Here is a 27,030-nt window from a genome sequence, read left to right on the forward strand (position 1 = left end):
TTTTCACTAAAATAATCATCACAAATATCCCTCTGAGAATGTATATTTTCAGATGCCAGGTAATCAAAGCTTAGTTGTACTCAGAGGCTTTTTTAGAACCAAATGGAAAATAATTGCTTTAAAGTGCCCACTTGTGAGGATTTCTGCTCATCAGTATAATTGCCAGCAGCCACTGTCTTTCTACCACAATAAATTCACAATGATTCATTAGTTTCTTTTGGGAGGATGAAATAGATCATCTTGTTAACATCAACTTTGATTTTTAAATAACTTCACTTGATTTCATATTGGAATTACAGTTTACACATAAACTAAAATAATAAATACCCCTGACCCCACTTTAAAGAGTAGTGTAGGTAGTAGAAAAGGATAAAATTAGAACTTAGCCAGCCTTGCAGGATTTATATATGAGTTCTCTGTGTGTTTACTCTAGGAGGATTTTTATTTCTTCTTTTTTGTCAAAGGAATTTAATTTATTGACTGTAAGCCTTGGCACACAGAACCCAACAATTGACAAATAATCCTTGGGATGTGGTCTCAAGTACCTTTGTCCAGCCATCTGTTTGGTATCAAATGAACAGGATGATTGCTAAAAAAAAAAAAAAAAAACTATTGAGTAAGAATGCTTGTCCAAAACTGTCATCTTATTTACCAGTTTTCCTAGGTTGATGAGATCTTAATTAATGTACATCAAGACTACTTTGCATATATGGATAATGGCCAAAGTTTAGCATATGTTTGCTGATTTGCTAGTTTTTAAACAGCTTGAGTGGAGAAGGCAATGGCACCCCACTCCAGTACTCTTGCCTGGAAAATCCCATGGACAGAGGAGCCTGGTAGGCTGCAGTCCATGGGGTCGCTAAGAGTCAGACATGACTGAGCGACTTCACTTTCACTTTTCACTTTCATGCATTGGAGAAGGAAATGGCAACCCATTCCAGTGTTCTTGCCTGGAGAATCCCAGGGACGGGGGAGCCTGGTGGGCTGCCGTCTATGGGGTCGCACAGAGTCGGACACGACTGAAGCGACTTAGCAGCAGCAGCAGCAGCAGCAGCAGCAGCAGCAAACAGCTTGAGAAATATATCCTGTCTATACCTTTGTCATTGGGTTGGGATGATAAACTACTTGAATCAATTACTCTGTTGGAGTTCTACCAACTCACCTGAGGGATCAACCCTAGCTTTTCAGGATCAATACAGGTGGGCGTGTATGTCCCCTCCAAGCTGGCACATACCCTCAGTGTGTAAATCACAAATGCATAATACAGTGACTGTCTCTTAGGGGTACCATCCACATTCCTGCCCAGTTGCAGCCTCCTCAGCCAGTCAGAGACTCCATCCTCTAGCTTCCATGTTCACCATAGTTGAAATAAGAAACCTAAATTTTAAAATGTTTAAAAGGTAATGACTGCTCTTTGGTATTTAAAAATTTTAAATTGAAAGTGTAGCCAGAGCTTTTCAAGGTGGCTTCAGAGACAAATACACAGACTTAGAGCCGATTTACACCCCACTCCAGTACTCTTGCCTGGAAAATTCCGTGGACGGAGGAGCCTGGTAGGCTGTAGTCCATGGGGTCGCTAAGAGTCGAACACAACTGAGCGACTTCACTTTCACTTTTCCCTTTCATGCACTGGAGAAGGAAATGGCAACCCACTCCAGTATCCTTACCTGGAGAATCCCAGGGACGGTTGAGCCTGGTGGGCTGCCGTCTATGGGGTTGCACAGAGTGGGACACAACTGAAGCGACTTAGCAGCAGAGCCAATTTAACTATTTTTGTCTGCATCAACACCGCAGAACACAACCTAGAAAAAAAGATTTTGAGGAAAAAAAAAAACGTTTTGCAAGACGCTACCTGGAGATGATTTCCAAGAGATAACCAAGGCTGAGAAGGGCCTGTTTGTCAACTGCTCATGAGCCAAGACTGGTGAGCAAGAGAGTCTGTCCAGGGCCCAAAACAGCAAGGTGACATGAATGCAGGCCGTAACAAGTGGCCAGGGTACAGCAAAACAGAACAGACAAATCCCAGGCTCTTAACTGGCATTGTGAGCAGGGGGCTCACTTCACAACCCAGCATACCCTATGCCGTGTCTAATCATTTGTTTGGCTGGTTGTGGAGGTAGCCTGTATCCAGCACAGCACCTGTGATTTAGACAGTACAGTGAAGGGAGAAAGAAGCATCTCAAAAAAAAAAAACAAAACAAAAACAAAACAGTGAGTATTTCTGATTTGGAGTTTGGGAAGCAATAACCTAGTTTCTGAGTTGGCAAAGAAAAAAATAACAAAGGTGCCTAATTTTTTTCAATGTTTGGTCATTTCTGGAAGAAATAACTAAAAAGGATACCCATCAAAGTCTTTCAGAGTTAAACCAGGGCAATTTTCAGCTGTTTGGATGAATAACTTTAATTCCCATTAATACAAGCTGCATTTGTCCTGTAGTGGAGGATCTTAGACATATTGTGATGCAAATTTAATTTGGTGGAAAGCTTTCAGTGTCACTAAAATTCTCAAAGTCCTGATTTCAAAGAATTTTAAAGCTACAGATGAATAATCCTGGGTATACTGTACATTTGATGTCATGATTTGCCCTAAGAAATGCTTTGTTAATGTAGGTAAGGGATGGAAGAAAATACTTGATCATATGCTTTTTTAGCCTTTCTACCCTTGAAATATTGAAGGTTAAGATTTGAAAGAAAGAGTAGTTGTCATGGAATTAATGGGGCAATCATCTGTGTCTTTAATGCAAGACAGATGTAGGTCAAAACTGGAAGACACACCAAAGCTTGCACTTTGCATTTTTTAGAGATGCTGTAAATGTTTCCTATTTGACTGGCTGAAGGAATAAATGAAGTAGAGTTTGTTTTGTGCACTGTCCAGTTTCTTCCATGTCTTCTTCCTCTGTGTCACCGTTGCAGTTATTGACTGCACTTCCGTAGGAAATCAGGTGCCTGATCTTCATGGTGGAAGGGCCAAGACATCAAGATCTAAAGTTATTTTGGCCACCTACTTATACCATGAAATTTACTCCCCCTTCACCTTACCAAGCTCTGGGGAGATATCTTAATACATTGCTTCCTATTATGCTGTAAATTATCCACAGTTGGCTTAAGACTCACCCAAATGAATGGATACCTTTTTTGCATTTCAGATGAAAAATTTGGGGGTGGAAGGTCCCTGAGAAGTCTAAAATCTAATTCACTGGATAAAAAAATACATTAAAACCAAATAATGCAATATTAGCAGCTACAGAAAGAAGAACTGTCAAGTGTGCTGGTAAAGGGATAGTACTGGAATTTTAGTTAATAGACCTTTATTGCATCCTCTTTGCAAGCAGCATATAACACTAGGTGCTTACATTTTCCTTGAATTTAATTTGAAATTTCTTCAGGTTCTGACAGCCTAACATGAAAAGGGAAATAGGCCATTCCTCTGATTGTTCACTAACCTCACCATCTCTCTCTTTTTTTTTTTAAAGGAAGGACGAAGTTATTTATAGACTATTAATTTAGCTTAAATGATTCTAGCTACTGGCTATGTGTAATCAGCTTTTTCCTCCTTCCTACTTAGAGTTGGCTGGAAACGCATCAGATGAGAGAATTAACAAATGTGTTGTTTAAGAGCATCAGTAACTGCCTCTAACGTCCTAGTACAAGTGAGGTTTCCAGGCCACATGAAAAATAGGCGGATTCAGTCCTCCATATAGGCAGCTGGCTTGTTCACTGTGCTTAGAAACACTTGGGAAGAGAGAGGCTCTTACCTTGGAAGTGCCCCTAATGACACATGGAATGGAATTTGAGCATATTTCTCTGTATTTTCAAGCACAGAGAGTTAATTCCCAATAGGAAATTTTTGAAAAGTTTGTGAGGGAGGTTCTTGCTGGGAGATTAGGGAAGAGATTACTTAGTGGGGACCACTGAAGGGTTTTGTTTTTCTCTGGGTAACTAGTCTCCGGTTAATGCAGTGTCTGTCAATTTAAATGGGCACAACTTGTGTCATTATAATAGAAATGGGAGCCTGTTGCCTGCACAGTTTTGAGGAAATAATCAGACTGCTACTGCTAAGTCGCTTCAGTCGTGTCCGACTCTGTGCGACCCCATAGATGGCAGCCCACCAGGCTCCGCCATCCCTGGGATTCTCCAGGCAAGAATACTGGAGTGGGTTGCCATTTCCTTCTCCAGTGCATGAAAGGGAAAAGTGAAAGTGAAGTCGCTCAGTTGTGTCTGACTCTTAGTGACCCCATGGGCTGTAGCCTACCGGCTCCTCCGTCCATGGGATTTTCCAGGCAAGAGTACTGGAGTGGGGTGCCATTGCCTTCTAACAGTGAGAGAATTTAGGGTCCTCTCTGATGGTGGAACCATCTCTGAGCCACCATCCCATCAACCTGGTCAACCCACTGGGTGAGATACTCAGGAAGTTCCTCTCCTGGTTGAAACTTACAGAGGAGAGCACTTCTCCCATCCCATGTAGGGGCAGGTCACAGAGGACTTTGTTTTGGAAGTCATTTCAAATCTGGAGCAATGTTCCCCAAGTAGTACAAAAATTTTTTTGTTGTATTTGGGAAAATGTTAACATCTTACCATGTTAAATTAATTATTATTCCTCTCAGTCTCTATAATTTTTCTGTCTATAATATAATATATATTTATCTATAATATAATCTTTTTTCTGTGAATGACGTGATGACTCTGACTTGGAGAACAAGTCTGATCCCACCATTTCCAGAGGCAAGATCCTCATCAGTTTCACCTGGCTGCAGAGTTTACCATCTCTGTTTCATGTTTCACTCAAAACTGGTACCAGGTTTCCCAAGGTACCAATTCGTGCCAGACTCAATTCCTGCCTACTCTTCCTGTCACCCATCTCTCAGCTCACATCATTAGGTCTGCTTTTGGTGAGTGACCCCCACTGCTGCCTCCCCTTGGTCCAGGGCCTTGCATCATTTCCTCCAGATCCTCTCACCAAACCTTTTCTTGAATCATAGAGTAGGGATAGGCCTCCCATCCCTAGATATTCTATCCACATCACTCCCCCTGCCCCCACTGCTGCTAGCCTGTTCAGGGTTTTTGTTTACATGCCAGAACACTTGACTACAAGCATGTTTACCTGTCTTTTCATTTCATTCATTTATTTAATGAAATACTCAGGACTTCTCTGGTGGTCCAGTGGTTAAGAATCCACCTTGCAATGCAGGGGACAAAGGTTTGATCCCTGATAGGGAAACTAAGATCCCACATGCTACTGGGCAGCTAACAACTAGAGAGCTCCCGTGCTGCAACTAAGACCTCATGCAGCCAAATAAGTAAATTTGGAGAAGGAAATGGCAGCCCACTCCAGTATTCTTGCCTGGAGAATCCCATGGACAGAGAAGCCTGGCAGGCTACAGTCCATGTAGCAAGAGTTGGGCACGACTTAGTGACTAAACCACTACCACATCATTCAAACTTACCTATCCCTATGTGGTTGGATTTAGATCAAGTATTTCTAAACCACTTGAACACTTGAGTATCCCCAGGACATCCACTGTCAGTCTCTACATATAGGCCTGCTTCCCTTATCCCTGTTCATCTTAGTAGGTGGGTTTACAGACTGGTCTTGAATGTTTTCACTTTCTCTGATTCAAAATTGCTAATATGGTAATTCTCCATCTAGCATTTCTTACCTTTGTACTCGAAGGACACATGTCACAGTGAAATTGACCTCTAGTATATGACCTTATGCTTAATTCGTGGTAGTGATTTTTATATTTTAGTTCAGCTGAAGTGATAGATAACTATGATTATAATGCTTTGTGATATGTTCAATGCTAGAGATAGGTAAAATGTACTTTGGGAAAAGAAAACCCAGGTGAAGAGGTACTCAGTTCTCTTGAGAAGTATGGAGAAGAATGGTTCAGTTAAGCTCCAGGTAAGAGGCAACAGCTGGGCTTTGAAAGATGGATAGGAGTCAGAAAGAGTGGAGGAGTCCATTCAGTTGGGTCAAGGTTTCCCAAACCTGACACTATTGACATTTTGGGCTTGACAATTCTTTCCTTGGAGGGATTGTCATGTGCATTGCAGAATGCTTAACAGCATCCTTATACTCAACCCATTAAATGGACCCTACCCTCTTCCAAGTCATGGCAGTGTCAAATGGGGCTACATCCCTAGCTGAGAATTCTGAACTGGGCCAATGAGAGGTTAAAAAATGCTAGGGTTGCTCTTAAATACTTTTCCATTTCACTGCTGGTCTGTCAGGTTCCCCTTTCAAGAGGAGACCTTCATCTGATTTCTCAGTTCTGTAAGTGACACTGTTTCTCATCAGTCATGTGAATGATCATATATTCATCCTGCTTGTATGTATGTCACCAAGATTGTTGGATATTTAGTATGTGTCAGAGGTTATGCCAAGCACTGAGCACACAAAATCCTTCCTCTCTAATGGTAGAGGCTCAGAGCTTGAAATTTACTCCCTCTTGTGGTTTTTATACACGTCAGTCACTCTTTCAGAATTCTGTTCCAGTTTTTGCAAAACATTGTTAAACTTCTTATGACTCATCATCAGTTCATAAAAATTATTGCAAGTGTAATTATTAAACATAAAATCTTAATCACCTACACCTCTTGACTGCTTTAGGCTCTGTACCTTAACATTCAAGGTCTTCTGGACCTTTCTGATCTGTGAATCTAGGACAGGGTGTATAAACCACAGTCCTAGGATCATGTATCAAATCTTGGTTAACCTAATCCCCTCTAATTTCCTTTTTTAAAACATCTACATCCTATTTATGCTCTATTCATTGATCTGTTTTCTTGTTAATACCTGGTTCTTTATAATATTAACATTCATATTTCCCCATTCATCAAACATGCATAGAAGGACTACTTGTAGTAAGGACGACAACAACAACAGCAAAATGTGAAGGTGTACATGTGCTTAGACATTGGGTGGGGCCAATCATGACAAGATGATCTCTGAAATGTGGGCTCCGGTATGAATGCATACATATGCACTCAGCAATAGTGACTAAATGGTTCAAGAACATTCCCATTCCAAATAATATCAATTCAGAGCTAGTAAGTGCCACCCACTCTGAACACTAGGTACTTTACAGAAGGCAGAGAACACTTGGTTCTCTACAATTGCAAGGAAGGGGAGCCTCGATCACCAAGGTACATGTGTGTGTACATGAGTTTACTTCGATCAGTTGTGATTCCTAGGAGGTCTGTGTATGTAAACCTTCATCTTACATCAGCTTAGTCACAATACCTGTGGCCCCAATGATAATGACCTCATGTGAAAGGGCATCTCAGTTGGAGATGGTAGGTTGGAAACAGACTCTTTGCTTGTGTAAACAATATCTGCTGCAAATATTAGCATAAATTCTACTTTAAATTCTTTTCTGTAATTTGGAAATTTTTTTCTGTCTAGGGGGCAAAATTAAATTTATTTACAGTGGTTCCATTTACTTTCTTTTTAGTATAGTTTTACCATTTTTCAGGTTGGAAATTGATATGGAGCATAGAAATTTTTACAGTTGTCTGACAACTCCCTGGGAAACTTTAAAAAACCATTAATTTAGAAACAATTTTGCTTTTATATTTCATTTCTCAATTGGTTATGATGGAAGTAATTGTCATACCCAAAGGGAGAATCATGACTTCAGGCAATACATAAACAGCTATACTCTTGGAAACAAAGTCTTGTTTACATGTAAATGCCCCCAGTTATAAAGAAAAATATAATTCAATATGGGAGGCATAATACAATGACAGAACTCTTTCTCAGTAATAACCAAAGTTGTCAGGCCTGTGCATCATACACTTTAATAAGAGAAAAATAGCTTATTTTTTTACACCAAGTCTTTGTTGCCCCAAATGTTTGATTAGGTGAGACCGCACCTACTTCAGAGTAGGCAATGGCAACCCACTCCAGTGTTCTTGCCTAGAGAATCCCAGGGACGGCGGAGCCTGGTGGGCTGCCATCTATGGGGTTGCACAGAGTCGGACACAACTGAAGCGACTTAGCAGCAGCAGCAGCAGCAGCAGCAGCTACATACTGTCTACTCAGTCATTAAACACTCAAAAAATCAGTTCTTGATATTACCATACTTGTGGGATATCAGTGTTAATAAATATTACCAAACCTTCTGAATTTTATTATTATTTTTTTAACCTCTTTAATAATTTTGTTATTCTAAGACTAAGGACAAAGGTACCACCTTTGTAGAATTGTTGGGAGGCATAGAAAACAACACATAAATCAATGCGATGTTTAATAAATGATATAACTATTTATGCCTATTGGTAGATATTGTTTGTGTATAGTTATGTGGCAGATCATCAGAAGAAAAATACATTCTGGCTCTTCTCTTTTTGATTTTGAATTTCAAAAGATGACCTATAGTTAATGGCATTGCAACACCATTTTTCACCTGTAATATATCATAAAAGACTCTGTTCACAATAGCAGTCACTAAAAATCTAATCATGTTAAAAATTTAACATAAGTAGTTGTCTATCTCCATAATGTTCAAGAAATAATACGACATATTGGACATATTAAACTAATTGGTGAATTATTTCAAAAGGGTGAAAGTGTTCTGGTCTACATATCTAGTTTCCTGGTATTGATTTTTATATTTAGAATATGACAATTCAGCAAAGAATTGTTAAACATCCACAATGAGGAAGACAATGTGACAGATAAAAAACATACCTGTATAGAGATTAATTACAATTAATTTTCCTTCCTCCTCCAAATTGATTTACAAGAAAAAAAATCAATCAAAAACTTATGAGTTAGCAGAATACATTCTTCCTCTACCCCTGCTGGAAACTGTATTTTCTGGCCTTCTTTGCAGAGAGCTTGACTAAATTGGGTCCAATGAATGTGAAAAGTGAAATGCACAACTTCAAGATAATATTCTTAAATATGAACTGCTCTTCCTGGAATTTGTTTTTCATCTTCTTGTGCACAAGTCAGAGATTCTGACCTTTGAGCTTAAGGCAGAAATAAGGTGGGTCTTTAGGGTATAAATTTTGGGAAGGAGCATTAAGTGTGTTCTGTGTGCAGGAAGATTGCGGTGACCAAAAAGGACCTTCTATGAATATTTCTACTTTTAGTATACATTTTTCCTTTTATCTTTTAACAGTAGCTGGACACATGAATGAACATATAGAGACTTCATCTCCCAGCCTCACTTTCAGATAGGTGGTAATGTGTCAAAATATAGGCCAGTGGATATCTTAGGGGATGGGTCATTTCTCTTGCCCAAATTTCCTCTTCCCTTTGCAGAGGGCCTGGAATATGGTCATAGTTGTGAACTGTTTTCACGAGTGTAGTGATGAACTGTTTTTAACCATATAGATGAAGACAATACCCTCGAAAGATGGTGGAACAACAAATTGGAAGACACTTGGATTCTTGAAGGATCTCCTAGGTCATGATTGCCCTACCATGGCTTACTCTTAGGTATCTTTGTAACAGGATAGTCTATTCGATGATTAACGCATGTTCCCATGTGAATATACTGATTTATTATTGCTAAACACTTTAAAATATATTACTTCATTTCATTGATTTAAAAAAAATATTGAAGGCCTAACATTGGGTCAGCCTAAGGGCTAGCTCTGAGGAAGTAGTGATAATTCACTGGGAAGGGAATGGGATTTTTTAGGATGACAGACATTTGGGAAGGCAGAAGAAGATAGGACCTGAAGCGCAGATGCTGGAGCTTTTCTTATGCAGAAGGACATCTATCTCTTTTCTTTTAATTCAGTGGTTCTCAACCTGTGGTCTTTGGACCAGCAGCATCAATGGCATCTAGAAACTTGTTAGAAATTCTTGCCCACCCCTCAACCCAGATCTACCAAATCAGAAACTCTGGGGTCTAGCCAGAGTTTTAACTGTTTTAACAATCCCTTCAAGTGATCCTGGTGTATGCTAAAGCTTGAGAATCATAGCTTTAATCCTTACGTGTGCATACTCAGTCACTTCAATCATGTCTTGACTCTTTGCAGCCTATGGACTGTAGGGTGCCAGGCTCCTCTGTCCATGGGATTCTCCAGATAAGAATACTGGAGTGTGTTGCCATGCCCTCCTCCAGGGGATCTTCTCAACCTAGGGATCGAATCAGTGTCTCCTGCATTGCAGGTGGATTCTTTACCAACTGAGCCACCAGGGAGCCACCTGGGAAGACCTTTAATCCTTGTAGCAATCCGATCCCTTGGCCACCTGATGCAAAGAGCCAACACATTGGAAAAGACCCTGATACTGGGAAACACTGAAGGCAAAAGGAGAAGGGGGCAACAGAGGATGAGGTGGTTATTTAGCATCACTGACTCAATGGACGTGAATTTGAGCAAACTCCGGGAGATAGTGGAAGACAGAGAAGCCTGACCTGCTGAAATTCATGGGGTTGCAAAACATCAGACACCATTTAGCAACTGAACAACAGCAACAAAAATCCTTTTTGCAGCTCTGAAAGCTAGGTAAGAGGTTCAGAGTGTACCCAGTTTATGTACGAAAGAACTGAAGCTTAGGGGGTTAGGCAGCTTGCCTGCGGTAACACACATAAGTGGTAGACTCTGGGTTAGAATCCGTGTTCTGATCTAATTCCCATGTACCAGACTGATTTCATTCTCCCAACTCTCTGTTTAAAGGATTGAAATTTGTTCCATACACAGTATGGAAAGTGACATCAGGGGAGTAGATTTTAGGCAACAGATAGAAGGTACAATTGCTGTTGGCTTCTGCAGATGGACAGAAAAGATAGGATTTTGTTGCAATGATCTCTCCTCAAGAATCTGGTGCTTTTTAATCTATTGCTTAGGTGTTTCTAATCGACCCCACAGTGGGCCAAAATAGGCTCAGGGGCCTTTCTACACAAATCCATTTTCCAGTGTTAAGAGGGACTTTGTAGTGTAAAATGCCCCAAAGGACCTTTCTGCATGGGTTTATCTGACCATAGTGATTTAGCCATTTCCCTTTATGTATGCCTAATTGGTTGCTGTACAGGTGGTATCAATTCAGAAACAATACTGAAACATTACTATGGCAATTCAGAAGGTATCCTAGCATAGGTTAAAAAAATAAAACTCCCCCACATCTCCTTGCTGGTTGAGATAGGTGTGACACTGTCCTTCAAGTTGATCTTTCATCATGGACAATGTTGGCCTGAATATATTTTTAAAAATATATGAAAGGCAACATTTCTCTTATTTTTAAACTAGATAAAAATTTCCAGGTTGTCATATTTTCCATTGTAAAACTTATAATGAATAAATACTAAACTTGCCTTATTTTTATTTGTCATATTCCCTTTTCTTTTAACAAAGGGCTAGGGCAGTCAAGATGGTGAATAAGATTATGAGTTTTTGGGCTTCTTTATAACTCTATATTGGTTGGAGTTTGTAGATATGCAGCAATGCTGTTGAGTTGTCGGAAGTGAAGCAGATCTGAGCTATGCTAAGGGGAGTGTTGTGGAAATAGAATTTCCTAGGTAAAAAGAGAAAAGACAGAATCTCAGAAGTGTGTAAAAGTTTATTATACAACAGCTGCTATTTTTGTGAGTGTGAGACAGTGTTAATCACTCAGTCATGTCCAATGCTTTGTGACTCCATGTACTGTAGCCCGTCAGGCCCCTCTGTCCATGGAATTCTCCAGGTAGGAATACTGGAGTGGATTGTCATTCTCTTCTCTAGGGGATCTTCCTGACCTAGGGATCGAACCCAGGTCTCCTACAATGCAGGCAGATTTTTTACCATCTGAGCCCTCAAGGCTTCTGAGAAAGAAAAGAAAAGTGCACGAAGGATAAAGACAGGACAAGGAATCCAAGGTTATTCACTGGGGCTTTGGGCACAAACTGCAATATGAATAGTGATCTTGGCTGGATTGCAGGCAGGACAGCTTTAATCCAAGCTAGAAATAGATCTGTGTTCTCAAAACATGTGAGCATTGCCCCTTTCCTCCTAAGTGCATGCAGGAATTTCATCCCTCCATGAGAAAGCAAACAAGCCAGAGAGGAGCAAGAACAAGAAAGCAATGACCTCAACATCTAGAGTTCTGCTTGGTCGGGCAGGCTGCCCTCAAGAGGAGCCGTCTACCAAGTGTGGCATCAAAGAACTCTTGCCAAGAAGAAAGGATGCACTCAGCCAGGCTCACTGCAGACAGAGATCTACACCCGGGCACAGCCTGTAAATAGAATGTTCTTTTCCTTGACCCTGACCCATTCTCAGTAGAAAGTTGAGGGCTGGGTGTGGGGTGAAAACCACCTAAGCCTGCTTGTTCATTAATGAGATAGCTGGTCTGTTCAGAAAACTCAGTGGAAAAAGCATCAAACCAGTTAATGGTGCTTTGTAGATAAGCGACCTAGCTGACAATATTTTTCACTTTTATACCTGTCCTAGGACCCAGAGAAGACTCACTTATTCATTCAGCAAATTTCTGTATTTGAGCACTACATACCAAAATAGAATTTGTGACTGCAAAGATCACTAAAAAGTGGTCTTAACAATGAAAATCTCCTTTCACATTTGAGAGACACAGTCTCCAGGGGGATGGGGAGGGAGGTGGGTGGGGGGTCCAGGAAGGGGAACACATGTAAACCCATGGCTGATTCATGTCAATGTATGGCAAAAACTATTACAGTATTGTAAAGTAATTAGCCCCCAACTAAAATAAATAAATTTATAAAAAAAAAAAAATCTAACCAAGTGACTATTCATCAAAATGATGGGATAAAGAGAGAACACCAGATCAGTTTTAACACAAAATGGGTGTTTTCATCTCCTTGGAAAACTATCACTTAAGAACTTCAAGCTTTATACTCTGAAAGACTGCACTGAATAAACTCTGTTGACCCTAGTGTTTCCAAGATGCCTGATTTTTTTTTTTTTATCTTTGTTCTTTGTTTTTCAGAGCTGACCTTTTCTTAATGATGTTTTACTGTAACCCAGGTTCATGTTGCATCAAATGGTATGTTTTTAGAAAAGAATCCCATAGGACTTTCCTGGTAATTTTGCAGTGGTTTATTAGAATTTTAAATACTTTAGAAAATGGACTTTAAAAGTCTGCTTGAAAGAATTTGAAAGAGAAAAAAATATTGACCTTTATAATAAATTGATACTGTTATAAAAATATACTCTAGAGAACGCTGGAAATGGTCATTTAGAGTTGGACACTAGCAAAATAAGCTCTTTAATGTATCTCATAAATATTTTTTATATGCCTTTCAAATGGTGAGAGAGTAGTACAGGGTATTTTTTTTTAATCCATAATCATTTTCTTCTCATCACAGGTATCTGTCCAGAATCATTTACACATGACATTTAGGTAGAAGTGGGAACATTTCCTATTTCTAAATGTTAGATTATTAACAACATCAACTAGCTCTTGTGTATTATAAGTATATTGATTCTAGTGGTTATCTGTTACACACAGATAAGAATTGTGTGGTGCTCTACTGAGATTCTAGTTCTGAAATGTAGTCAAATGTAGCTTGGCAAAGGGTTGGTCATTGTGAATGTAGTTTTAACACAGAAATAATGTGCTGTTTTTTCAAATATATAGTGAAGGTTTTGGTTTGAGATCAAACAGAGCTTGTTCTGGCAATGTTTAGGTGTAGAAGAGGAACACGTTTCCTAAAAAATATTCTCTACATCTGCACACAGTGTCTTGGGGATCTCCTGGTCCTCCTCTTTTTTGCCCCTGAGTCACTTGGTTTCTGAAGGTAGAATTCCAAAGAATAACAAGGAGAGATAGAAAGGCTTCTTAAGTGAACAAAGCGAAGAAATAGAGGAAAAGAATATAATGGGAAAGACTAGAGATCCCTTCAAGAAAATTAGAGATACTAAGGGAACATTTCATGCAAAGATGGGCACAATAAAGACAGAAATGGTATGGACCTAAGAGAAGCAGAAGATATTAAGAGGAGGTGACAAGAATACACAGAAGAACTATACAAAAGAGGTCTTAATGACCCAGATAACCATGATGGTGTGGTTATCACCTAGAGCCAGACACCCTGGAGTGTGAAGTTAAGTGTGTCTTAAGAAGCATTACTACAAACAAAGCCAGTGGAGTTGATGGAATTCCAGCTAAGCTGTTTCAAATCCTAAAAGATGATGCTGTTAAAGTGCTGCACTCAATATGCCAGCAAATTTGGAAAACTCAGCAGTGGCCACAGGACTGGAGAATTTCAGTTTTAATTGCAATCCTAAAGAAGGGCAAAGCCAAAAAATGTTCAAACTACTATATAATTGCACTCATTTCACATGCTAGCAAGATAATACTCAAAATCCTTCAAGCCAGGCTTCAACAGTATGTGAACCAAGAACTTCTAGATGTACAAGCTGTATTTAGAAAAGGCAGAGGAACCAGTGTTCAAATTGCTGACATCCATTTGATCATACAAAAAGCAAGAGAATTCCAGAAAAACATCTACATGTGCTTCATTGAATACACTAAAGCCTTTGACTCAGTCGGTAAAATATCTGCCTGCAGTGAAGGAGACCAGAGTTCGATCCATGGGTTGGGAAGATCCCCTGGAGAAGGAAATGGCAACCCACTCCAGTATTCTTGCCAGAAAAATCCCATGGATGAAGGAGCCTGGCGGGCCACAGTCCATGGGGTGGCAAGAGTCGGACATAACTTAGAAAATAAACCATCACCATGTGGATCACAACAAGCTGTGGAAAATTATTAAAGAGATGGGAATACCAGAACACCTTACCTGCCTCTGAGAAACAGGTCAAGAAGCAACAGTTAGAACCAGACATAAAACAATGACTGGTTCCAAATTGGGAAAGGAGTACATTAAGGCTGTATATTGTTACCCTTTGTATTTAACTTATATGCAGAGGGAATCATGCAAAATGCCAGACTGGATGAATCACAAGCTGGAATCAAAATTGCTGGGAGAAATATCAGTAACTTCAGATACGCAGATGACACTACACTAATGGCAGAAAGTAAAGAGGAACTAAAGAGCCTCTTGCTGAAGGTGAATGAGGAGAGTGAAAAAGCTGGCTTAAAACTCAACATTCCAAAAACTAAGATCATGGCACTCAGTCCCATCACTTCATGACAAATGTATGGGGAAACAATGGAAACAGTGACAGACTTTATTTTCTTGGGTTCCAAAATCACTCCAGATGGTGACTGCAGCCATGAAATTAAAAGACGCCTGCTCCTTGGAAGAAAAGCTATGACAAACCTAGACAGCTTATTAAAAAGCAGAAACATCACTTTGCCGGCACAGGTTCATATAGTCAAAGTTACGGTTTTTCCAGTAGTCATGTACAGATGTGAACGTTAGACCATCAAGAAGTCTGAGTGCTGAAGAACTGATGCTTTGAACTGTGGTGTTGGAGAAGACTCCTGAGAGTCCCTTGGACAGCAAGGAGATCAAACCAGTCAATCCTAAAGGAAAGCAGTCCTGAATATTCATTGGAAGGACTGATGCTGAAGCTGAAGCTCTAGTCCTTTGGCCACCTGATGTGAAGAGACCTGATGCTGGAAAAGATTGAGGGCAGGAGGAGAAGGAGGCAACAGAGGATGAGATGGTTGGATGGAATAATTGACTCGATGGACATGAGTTTGAGCAAACCTTGGGAGATAGTGAAAGGCAGGGAAGTGTGGCATGCTGCAGTCCATGGGGGTTGCAAAGATTCAGACATGATTAAAGGAACTGAACAACATAAAAAAAAAAATCGACTGAACAACAACACTTGGTTTCATCGAAGGGAGTCAAGTTCATAGTCTGAGTACAGATGGCCCAAGAAATACAGGAATATCCAAAGGATCAACTAGAAATAAGAGATGGGATCTTAAGAATAGACAAACCAGGGAAATGAGTTCATTAGTAGAGACTGGCAAGATCTTCTGATGTAAAAGATTTTGTTACTAACTTTTTTGAGTCAGGCACTGACAAGAGTCCTTCTGCTGAGTGGTGTTCAAGTCAGTAGAATAAGATTAAATTAGTTCAGAAGCAAAGTTGTATTCTTTAATCAAAGAATGGAGAGGTGTGAGCTGCGCTGCTATAGGGCACACACTCACTGTTTCCGCTATCCCTTTTCGCACGGGCGTGGGGGTGGAGGGCGGGCGGGGAGGTGCGCTAAGTCGCTTCAGGCCTGTCTGACTCTTTGCGATCCCATGGACTGTAGCCCACCAGGCTTCTCTGTCCTTAGGATTCTCCAGACAAGAATACTGGAGTGGGATGCTGTATCCTCTTTCAGGGGATATTCCCCACTCAGAGATCGAACCCTCGTCTTGTATGGTTCCTGCATTGCAGGTGGATTCTTTGCCACTGAGCTATTGTGGAAGCCCCCGCACCTCCAACACCACCCTTTGGGCAGAGATGGTGGGTGGGGCTGTTTTAGAGGCATCAGGTCTGCAGGGAGGGGGCGGAGCTCTCGCGAGGCCCGTGTAGCTGCTCTGCGCATGCTCCAGATCTCTGTGCCAGGTGGGTGCACTGTCTCTGCACACACTTGGCCACCGCCATCTTGAGCTGAGGTACCACAACAGCTCTTCTACATGCAGCTCGCATAGCTGAGGTGCCGCTCAGCCGTTTACACTGGGGACTCTGGTCTGAAGTGTGCGTGCGAGACTCCTCTGCTCACAGCCCCCTGACAGGCAAGTGAAATTAGACTAAGCACAAAGGAAGAGGTTAGACCTCATCGCCTGAATTTTGTCTGATTTCCCGCAGGACCCCAGTGGGCTTTGCTGGTGATACTTTGATAGTTGGGATATGATAATGTAAAAAACCAGTCCTCGAATCTTAATGCGGAGAAGGCAATGGCAACCCACTCCAGTACTCTTGCCTGGAAAATCCCATAGACGGAGGGGCCTGGTAGGCTGCAGTCCATGGGGTCGCTGAGGGTCAGACACGACTGAGTGACTTCACTTGCACTTTTCACTTTCATGCACTGGAGAAGGAAATGGCAACCCACTCCAGTGTTCTTGCCTGGAGAATCCCAGGCCGGGGGAGCCTGGTGGGCTGCCGTCTATAGGGTCGCACAGAGTCGGACACGACTGAAGCGACTTAGCAGCAGCAGCAGCAAATCTTAATGACTTTACAAAGGTTTGTTCACTCATTGAAGTCCAACAGTGGTGGGGGGCTGGGCCTTACATGGTCCCTCTTCTACGCGGACACGAGGAAGCAAGAATATCTCAGTGTGTGTCCTCTGCATTCACCATGGCTGAGAAGGCTGGAGGGCTGCTCATCAGCTCGTAAATACTTTGGCTGAGGTGAGAGCCAAGTCCTTTCCATCACTGTCCATTGGCCAGAAGCAGCTAAATAGTTGCTATTTGCAAGGTGTGGGGGAAAGCGCATGGGTGTTTAGTGAGCCCCACATGTCTGTGCAGTAGAGTTTGAAGGACGGTTCTGCGTTATAGGAGCTCCAAGGGACTGCTTAAAGCCTTAAGCTGGTTATTCAACTGGCTGTTTACAGAACTGATAATTTGGCCTTGGTTTAGCTTGTGCTTATACCCTTGGAATAGATGCCTTGGAGTGTCCCTTTGGTTTTCAATTCTGCCTTTGCTGGGGTGCTGCTGCCTTCTCTTAATACGGCTGCTGTGGGTCAGATTTGTGGCAAGAGACCACACACAGGCATGCTATAAGTTCTTGATTTACTTTGCCTATAGTACTGATGGTGGCAGGAATCAAGGCAGTATATTTGTGTATTTCCTTTGTCTATAGTGGGCTTCCCTGATGGCTCAGATGGTAAGGAATCTGCCTACAATGCAGGAGACTCAGGTTCCATCCCTGGAGAAGGTAATGACTACCCACTCCAGTATTCTTGCCTGCAGAATTCCATGGACAGAGGAACCTGGAGGGCTACAGTCCGTGGGGTTGCAAAGAGTCAAGCATGACTGAGTGACTAACACTTTCACTTTTCTCTGTAGTCTCCTCTGGAGTACATTGGTGCCTATGACAATTTTAGTACAGGAAATATACACCAGAACTCATAAAGGAGACAAATTAGTCTACATTCTGCCTGTGTTTCTATTCCAAAAAATCTACATTAACAATCATAATGGAGAGCTTACCATGATTTGATTCTACTGATTCAGTATCTGCATGGCCACCTCCTTACAGGAGGGAGGAAAAAGACTCAAGGTCAGAGAGGTCTGAATGATGTCTCTGTCTCCAGCTTCCTAGCAGACCAGAAAGCCTTGGCAGTCTTCATCCTCAGGCCAAATCAGAATCTTGAGCCCCTGTTTACACTGGGCAAACTTCCACCTAAAGGGAAATGAAAGAGCACAGTCAGGTTTGTCGGTTGTATGTGTGATTCCTTGGAAAACATGATTTCCTCCACTTGGGCATCTTCTGACTGGCCTCATGGACTTGTGTCAAAAGCTTGCAGGATAAAGCAGCAGTGGAAGACCAAGAAAACATTAACAAGGTTGGACCACGGAGGATGCAAATCATCAGCAGCATTCATGCCAACAATTTCACAGCAACAGAAGACAATGCCAGCAGCTTTTGTTAGGCCAAGAGACAAGGAATTAAGCTCAGATTACAAGGTTGATGACATCAGGCACAGTTGCCCTCTGCTCAAGTGTCAGTCCTTGACATAGAGCACTGGCAGCCTGGTGGAGATGCTGGCAGGCGCTGGCACTCTGCAGTGCCTCGGTAGGGCACATGTGTAGTTTGTGCTTTTGGAGGGTGCCAGCAGCAGACTTCCTGCTTTTGGTCTTGGCAGAGACAGGGGACTGGATCCATAGAGAGCAGGGCCAAGGGAGAAATGAAATGGCTTACACTGTGTGGCAGGGAAGGGGGCTGATTCACAGAACACACCAGAAACTGTTCACAATTTCTGAAATCACCTGGGAGAGATTTGAGGAGCAGTGAATTTCTAAAGAGGGGTTGAGTATGCAAAAATACTTCGTGGCCTATGAATGTGACCTAGGACTCCACAGAGACATACAGCCATCCAGGTGGTGGATTTTCTTCTTCTTTTTTTTTCTTTTTTAACTAAACATTAAAAAAACCAAAAAAACTAAACGTGTTATTCTTTGTAGCATTTATTTGGCTGTGCCATTGTTACTTGTGGTGCCTGGGATCTAAGATCTTTGTTGCTGTGGGCAGATTGTGGCGTGCAGGTTGTGATGGGCAGGAATCTTTTAGTTGTAGCATGTGAGGTTTTGTTTTTTTTTTTTTAGTTGCAAGATGTTAACTCTTGGGTGTGGCATGTGGGATCTAGTTCCCTGACTAGGGATAGAACTCAAGCTGCTTGCATTGCGAATTTAGTCTTAGCCACTGGGCCACTAGTGAAGTTCCCAGGTGGTTCTTCTTTACTTTTGTTTATTAAGTTTTTGTTTAGCACTTAGTGGGGGAAGATAAAAGTTGTAAACCCTCTTTATTTCAAAATAAAGGACTTGATATTATTTAATTATGGTTTATGATTTTTATTTTATTTTTGACATACATTTATTATGCACAGCTGTTTTAAACCTACCAATTTTGGGGGAAGAATTTGGCATCCACTCTGTAGGATAAAATGAGTAATTTATTCCTGTTGGCAGCCCTGCACTGTACACCCTATCTGGTCTCAGAATTCCAGCTGGTTTAGTGACATCAGATGATACTTTGAAATCAGCTATGGTGGAAGCATTTACACCACGGAAATCAACTAATGTAAAAATTAAGGCTTTTTCTTTTCTTTGTTTTTTTTGAGAGCCAATTTACAAGTACTGACCCCATTTATACTACTCTTCTCGACAGTACAAAACATGGAATCGAGTTGGACTTTTTCTGTAGGCAACTGAAAACTTTTGAAATGAAGAATAATGCTTTCAAAAACAGTTTTAGACATGTTAATCTGACATTGATACATTGAAAATGCAAGCTGAGAGACAGAAAATTTGTATGACCCTCTTAAAAAAATTCTGGAACAAAAATTAATAATTTGAACTTAAGTGATGGTGATATTGGAGAAGACTCTTGAGAGTCCCTTGGACTGCAAGGAGATCCAACCAGTCCATCCTAAAGGAGATCAGTCCTGGGTGTTCATTGGAAGGACTGATGTTGAAGCTAAAGCTCCAATACTTTGGCCACCTTATGTGAAGAGTTGACTCACTGGAAAAGACGCTGATGCTGGGAAGGATTGGGGGCGGGAGGAGAAGGGGATGACAGAGGATGAGATGGCTGGATGTCATCACCAACTCGATGGACATGGGTTTGGGTAAACTCCGGGAGTTGGTGCTGGACAGGGAGGCCAGGCGTGCTGCGGTTCATGGGTTTGCAAAGAGTCGGACATGACTGAGTGACTGAACTGAACTGATGGTGGTAAAAATAAAAAGGAAGAAATGAGTTAAAGAACCTTTTAGTGAAGACATTGATTTTGATTTTGACAAAGAAGGTCAAAGTGACTTATCTTTTAGTAGATGCTCTTTAAATATTTGTTGAATTAAATAAAATTTGAATGAAAGTTTTGTTCACAAATTTAATTCTTTTTCTTCCTCTCTGTTCTTTCTCAGATCATTGTCCATTCTCTTTGATTATTCTTTGTATATGTTTATTTTTGTGTCTTACTTTGCTCTTTTCTCCCCATCGTTTTATTTTTCCTTACTTTAGTCCCAGTGTGAAAGTAAGTAAGTGTTAGTTGCTCCGTTGTGCCCGACTCTTTGCGACCCCATGACCTGCAGCTCACTAGACTCCTCTGTCCATAAGATTTTACAGGCAAGGATACTGGAGTGGGTCGCCATTTCCTTCTCCAGGTTAGTCCCAGAGTAATTAGTAAATAATCTTACTAGCTGCTCAGAAACTTGGATAGCAATGTCTCCTGGGAGATGAAGTGATAGCTCTATTTCTCCCAGAGATCAGGTTAATTGGTATTCCCCAACACAAATATTACATCACAGCCTATTTCTGAATTGAAAAATACTTCATGCTCTCAGCATGCTTATTTATCTCGTGTCAGTAACATTTTATAGATGGAAACAACATAATGAATGAAATATGAATCACCTTTGAAACTTACAGCATGCCTGTCAAATTAACTGCACAGCCTAAACACCAAATTCATTCCTTTAATTGAATGTCTTACAGGAGCCACCCTTTAGCATATGCTATGGTTAATGATCAATTGTTGCCATAAGTGATTTAACGTTTGTATACATGTGAGATGACATGTGGTAATTCATGGAAATGCCAATGCTATGAAATAACCACAAACAGTGATAAATGTGCTGTCTATTTTTGTATAATTACTCCAGATCTATCATCCCACTTTGGTATGTTGAAATGCATTAGTGCATAACAAATGTGCATCATCCCAATGATCAATATCCTATTTCAAATGATAGTGTGTTACTGTATAATTATCATGTTATTATTTCTGATGATTTTTCTGTCCAGCTATTTCAATTTAAAAGTAAAACCACAACGTGTCTACCTAGATGAAGATGACTATGCTGGTCATAATTAGCACATGGTTGATATGTGCAGTTTTAATTTAGACATTATGGCCTGTGTCTTCACTTACATATTAGATGATTTAATCTGTCCACTTGACATAGGCTCTCCTGACTAGCTATTTTGTGCCCACAATAAATCTCACTCTTTGAGCCTTTGATCTGAGAACTATTTTTTTAGTGTGCTACTTTGGTCTTTTCTTCCCTTTTTTTTCTTAACTTTGCTTTCTCTTTCTTGATTGTTTATTTCATTTGCTGAGGTAGTATTTTCTAAGTTAAATATTGTAGTATTTTTAGGTTAAATATTGAGGTCAGTTAGGTCGAAGCAATAATAGGCAATTTAGAACTACCTCTCTGAGGCAAAAAAAGTAATTTTTGTTATGCTTAATATTTTAAGAATTTGTAATAATTTCTAGAAAGAACAGAGGGAACACAAACACCTCAGTTTTGCAAGCCTTCTTAACCTAGTCACATCCTTATAAGAGGGCAACAAGGTAAACATCTTTGGCCTTTCTCAGCACCCGTGAAGATGCACATGAAGTCACCAATAATCTGGCTGAAGTGTGAGTCTGGCTCGCTCACGCTCCAAGACTATCACCCAGCTAATGGTGGAGGTGGCTGACCCTCAGCTTTTGCCTCTCTGGGTTGCTCTGTTGTTTTCTTCTTTCAGAAGCAATAGTTTTTATTTGTTTCTTGTTTTTATTTATAAATTGGACGTATAACATTGTACAAATCTAAGGCTTCATGTTACTTTGAAACATTTATAAATTGTAATATGATTGCCACTGTAACAATATTTATCATATAACATACGTTTGATGTTATCTATGTTCAATAAGCTGTGCATTAAGTTTCTATGACTATATTAGTATTTTTTAAGTTTGTCCCCTTAAACACCCCCCACACCCCTAAAATGGTATTTTACTCTGATTTTTATTTTACATTTTTGCTTTTTTAAGATTCCACATGTAGGTGATACCATGCAGTATTTATCTTCCTTTGCCGGGCTTATCTCACTCAGCATAACACTCTCATCCATGTTGTTGTAAATGGCAGGATAGCCTCCTTTTCATGGTTGAATAATATTCCGTTGTGTATATATGCCACATCTGTTTTATCCATTCAGCATTCAATGAGCATTTGAATTGTCCCCATATCTTGACTATTGTGAATAGTGCTGCCATAAGCATAGGTGTGTATATATGGTCGAATTAGTTATCATTTCCTTTTATGTATATTTACAGAAATGGAATTGTGGATTGTAAGGTAGGTCTATTTTGACATTTATAGGAACCTCCATATTGCTTTCCATAGTGGTTAGACCAATTTATATTCCTCAGCAACAGTGGGAAAGGGTTCATTTTCACTACCTCTTCAATAGCACCTATTGCTTCTTGTCTTCTTGATGACAGCCATTCTAATAAATATGAGATGATAGCACATTGTGGTTTTTATTTGCATTTCCCTGATAATTAGTGATGTTGAGCATCTTTTCATGTGCCTGAGGGTCATTTTGATATCATCTTTGGAAAAATTTTCCATTTAGTTCTTCCGCCTATTTTAAAACAGACTGTTTTTTGTTATTAAGTTGTGTTAGGTCTTCATACATTTTGGATATTAGCCCCTCATCTGACATACCATTCTGTAGGCTGCCTTTTCATTTTGTTGTTTCTTTTGCTATGCCAAAGCTTTTGAACTTGATGTAGTCCCATTTGTTGATTTTTGCTTTTGTTGTTTGTGAAAAGCAAACGTTTTCAGAAGTTATATAATATTAGTTTCTTTTTGAAAAAAAATCGCCATTCACTGAGAGGCAATATTCTAGTAAAGTTTAAAAAAAAAGGTCTAAGCAAAAAAGTGTGATACCTGAAATAAACTTAATTCAGGAGGAAGTGAGACACCTGGGAAACCAGAGGATTTCTCCAAGCTTGTGAATTTGGGGATTAAGGATCTTCTCTGGATTAGTGTGTGCAGGTTCAAGGTCTACAGCAAAGCAGTTGTGGTGATGGCAGGGCTTCACTGCAATTCTCTGACCACTCTGTGGCTCTAACTCTCCTTTAGTCCATGGGTATCCTATATTCATTGACAACACAAAGTAGGAGAGAAACCCCCCAGGCAACCACCCCTGAAGAGGCTAACTCTCTTCAGCCCTGTTTCTGAGGGCTTCTTGATCTCCAGGACACTGTCTCCAGCTCACCTTTCCACATCTGGAAGTCCAGGTCCCATTCTTTGTCCCCTGGTTTCTCTGGATATAAGCCTGAATTATTTTTTAACTTCTGTACTTTTCAAACCTCTCCTACTCACCTAAATTCATTATTTGAATTCTTCCTTCCCTTTCCACTCTCTTCCCAAAATGAATTTTTAAAAGGCCCTTAGTGATCTCTCAACCCGATTTCATCCTCTCATTCAAGCTTTCTTCATTCCACATCTACTGGCTAAGTTTCTCTCTTGTGTACAGGCCATGCTCTATCCTCAGGTTTTTGACCAAGACTAAACAATTCTCTCCAGGTTTTCCTTTGTTAATTTCTATTGATCTGTCAAATAAATCTTGGTTCCATCATTCCTTTCCAAGAGAAGTTCTTCCTGATCTCCCTGGCTAGGTGAAATCCCCTTATCATACCCTCACTGCATTGCAGTTTTACATTTATCTGATTTTTTGGTTAACATCTTTCTTCTCCACTAGATTGTAAGTTGCTCAAGGGCAGGGATCTGTTTATTTTTGTTCATAATATTTGTTAATACTTTCTTTCCTTCCCACTGTGTGTGTGAATGTGTATGTATAGGGGTGTGTGTGTGTGTGTGTGTGTGTGTGTGTGTGTATGTATGTATGTCTGTGTATATGTATTTAGTGAATTGATGGGTTAATGAATGGATGGATAGATGAAAACTCTTTACAGAAACTTGCAATTGTGTTGGGAAATTGTCTAATCTGTATATACAAGGAGAACAACAAATGACAAATATGGATGTTAGAAATACAAGTAAAAGCTTTGCAAGATAATTTCAAAATTTCTCTGAAATATCCTTAAAATTTTATAAAAATACATTTGAAAAAACAAAATGTACAAAAGAATTTCTTATATATTATCTCATTTACTCCTCAGAATGGCCTTATTTCCATTTCAGAGTCAAGGAAGTTACAATCAGATAAGGCAAGAAACTTTTTCAAGGATAGTATTTGAACCTAAATTGTCTTGATTCCTAGAACAGATCTGTGGAAAACCACAACACAAAACTGCTACCATTTCTAGTATGAAGTTATTAATATTCTCAGTTTGATATTTGACTTGATGTTGTAAAATTTTGATTTTAACGATGTTTTATAGTTGAGCTTGATTTTGTGAGAAGATATTAATAGAAACTGTAGGGGTTTAGTTCAACCCATACCAAAATGTGCCATTCTGACATGTTGATTTTTTTGAGTTAGTGTTAGGCACTCAGTCATGTCTGACTCTTTGCGGCCCCATGGACTCTGGGCTCTTCTGTCCATGGAATTCTCCAGGCAAGAATACTGGCATGGGTTGCCATTTCCTTTTCCATGTTTTGAGTTAAAGTCATCTTAAAAACAGTAGATATAAGAGGGGCACTTTGACCTTTTTTTTCTTCCTAAAAGCAGGTGCTTAACCTTACCAGGAGGAAGGAGAACATTCTTATCAGCAGAGCCATGGTGTTGAGGCAGAGAAATTTATAAAAAGAAATTTTATTAGAGTAACCCTTATTTTCCTAGTTACTTTTCCATAACTAGCTGCCCAGCTTCAAATCCTTCTTGTCACCTTTTCAAAGTTAATCACTCTTTTTTCCCACCTAGTATGTTAAGTGTTTGGTTCTGATGGCTTCTTTGGATCTTTATTTTTTTTGTGAAGTCTCCCATGTAAAAAATTGCTAAATAAAATTTCTATGCTTTTCTTTTGTTAGTCTATCTTCTATCAGTTTAATTCTTAGGTCCAATCAGATGCCTAAAGAGGGCAGAGGAGAAATTTTTCCTTAGAAGGCCAGTAAAAAGATGGGAAATATCAACTTAGGTAACATTTTCCCATAACACTATTATAGACTAACACACTACAGCTGTTTCTCCAAGACATAAAATTGAAACATTTTGTTAGAGATTTAAAAACATCCATATGTTGAGCATTTTACCCTTGGCAGGCAGATTATGCTATTCATGAAGACAGAAGATATGAGCCAGAGCTAGGCATTTATAAGATGAATTTCATCAAATAGACATAATACTTGTCTGTGTTCACTCTTTGTAGTCAGAGGGAATCCACAAATCAAGAAGAACATTGTGATAATTAATTTCATGTGATAACTGGGCCATGAGGTGTCCAGACATTTGGCCACCCATTATTCTCAGTGTGTCCGTGTTTGTAGGATGTTTCAGGATGACATTAACACTTGAATTGAGTAAAGCTGATTGTTCTCCCTAATGTGGGTGGATCTCATCCAATCAGTTGATTACTGAGTAGAACAAAAGCCAGAATATAATGCTGTTTGACAATATAAGCTGGGACATTGGTCTTTTCCTGCCTTTGGACTTAAGCTGAAAAGTTGGTTCTTCTTGGGTTTTGAGCCTGACAGCTTTCAGACTGCACACTGTTGACTTTCCTGGTTCTTAGGCTTTTGGACTTGGACTAGGACTTGAATTATAAATATACCACGAACTTTCCTGGGTCTCTAGCTGGTGCGTGCGCGTGCACACACACACCCCCCCCCCACAGGCTTCCAGGTGGCCCTAGTGGCAAAGAACCCACCTGCCAGTGCAGGAGATGTAAGAGATGTGGATTTGATCCTTGGGTCAGGAAGATCCCCTGGAGGAGGGCATGGCAACCCACTCCAGTATTCTTGCTTGGAGAATCCCCATGAATAGAGGAGCCTGATGGGCTATAGTCCATAAGGTCACAAAGAATCAGACATGACTTAAGTGACTTAGCATGGATATATGTGTGTGTGTGTGTGTGTATACATATATATATATATATATATATGACATATATATGCCAATATGTATTTATATATGTACATATATTAATAGATATCCTACTGGTTCTGTTTCTCTGGGAACATTGACTGATACAGATTTTGGTACCAGATCTCTGGAGGTGATGCTGCCATCCCCATAGGGCCAGAAGGCAAGACATGGCACCAAAGAAGATTATATTCAAGCTTTATAATCTAATGAGATTTACCTTGCTAGGTTTGAACTTGCTTGGGGCCCATCACCTCTTTCTTCCTTCTGACTTCTCCCTTTTTGAGTGGAAAATCTATCCTATGCTTGTCCTATCATTCTATTTTGGAACTACATAACCTGTCTGCTTTGTGTAGTTCACAGCTGGAGATACATTTTGCCTCAGGATAAATTGTACCTTTAATCTCCCCATATTTGACTAAGATGATATTTATGTAAGATTTTGGACATTAGACTTGAGAGTTGATGTTGGAGCAAATTAAAACTGGGCTGTTGGGATGGAATAAATGTTTTGCATGTGAGAAGGATGTGAATTTTGGGGGAGTTGATGGTGATTGCAGCCATGAAATTAAAAGATGCTTACTCCTTGGAAGGAAAGTTATGACCAACCTAGATAACATATTAAAAAGCAGAGACATTGCTTTGCTGACAAAGGTCCGTCTAGTCAAGGCTAT

General features: G+C 40.1%; 1 protein-coding gene across 38 annotated transcripts in view; it reads left to right on the plus strand.

Annotated features, from left to right (window-relative positions):
- Positions 1 to 27,030, plus strand: part of CHRM2 (cholinergic receptor muscarinic 2) — a 688,089-nt gene that overhangs the window by 95,744 nt on the left and 565,315 nt on the right. For 14 of the 38 annotated variants that reach the window (XM_081533027.1, XM_081533047.1, XM_081533041.1 and 11 more), the window contains one exon: positions 12,895 to 12,951. The exons of 14 other annotated variants lie outside the window; for them this stretch is intronic. The gene's annotated coding sequence lies outside the window, so the exon portion shown is untranslated. Of the gene's footprint in view, positions 1 to 11,950; positions 12,171 to 12,894; positions 12,952 to 16,412; positions 16,609 to 27,030 lie in introns of those variants that run through there. 10 more of the 38 variants (XM_081533040.1, XM_081533054.1, XM_081533039.1 and 7 more) reach the window with 3 other exon arrangements.

The sequence above is a fragment of the Giraffa tippelskirchi genome, chromosome 10 (genome assembly GCF_054371585.1).
Source record: "Giraffa tippelskirchi isolate mGirTip1 chromosome 10, T2T-mGirTip1v1.2.pri, whole genome shotgun sequence".
In the NCBI taxonomy this organism is placed as follows: domain Eukaryota; kingdom Metazoa; phylum Chordata; class Mammalia; order Artiodactyla; family Giraffidae; genus Giraffa; species Giraffa tippelskirchi.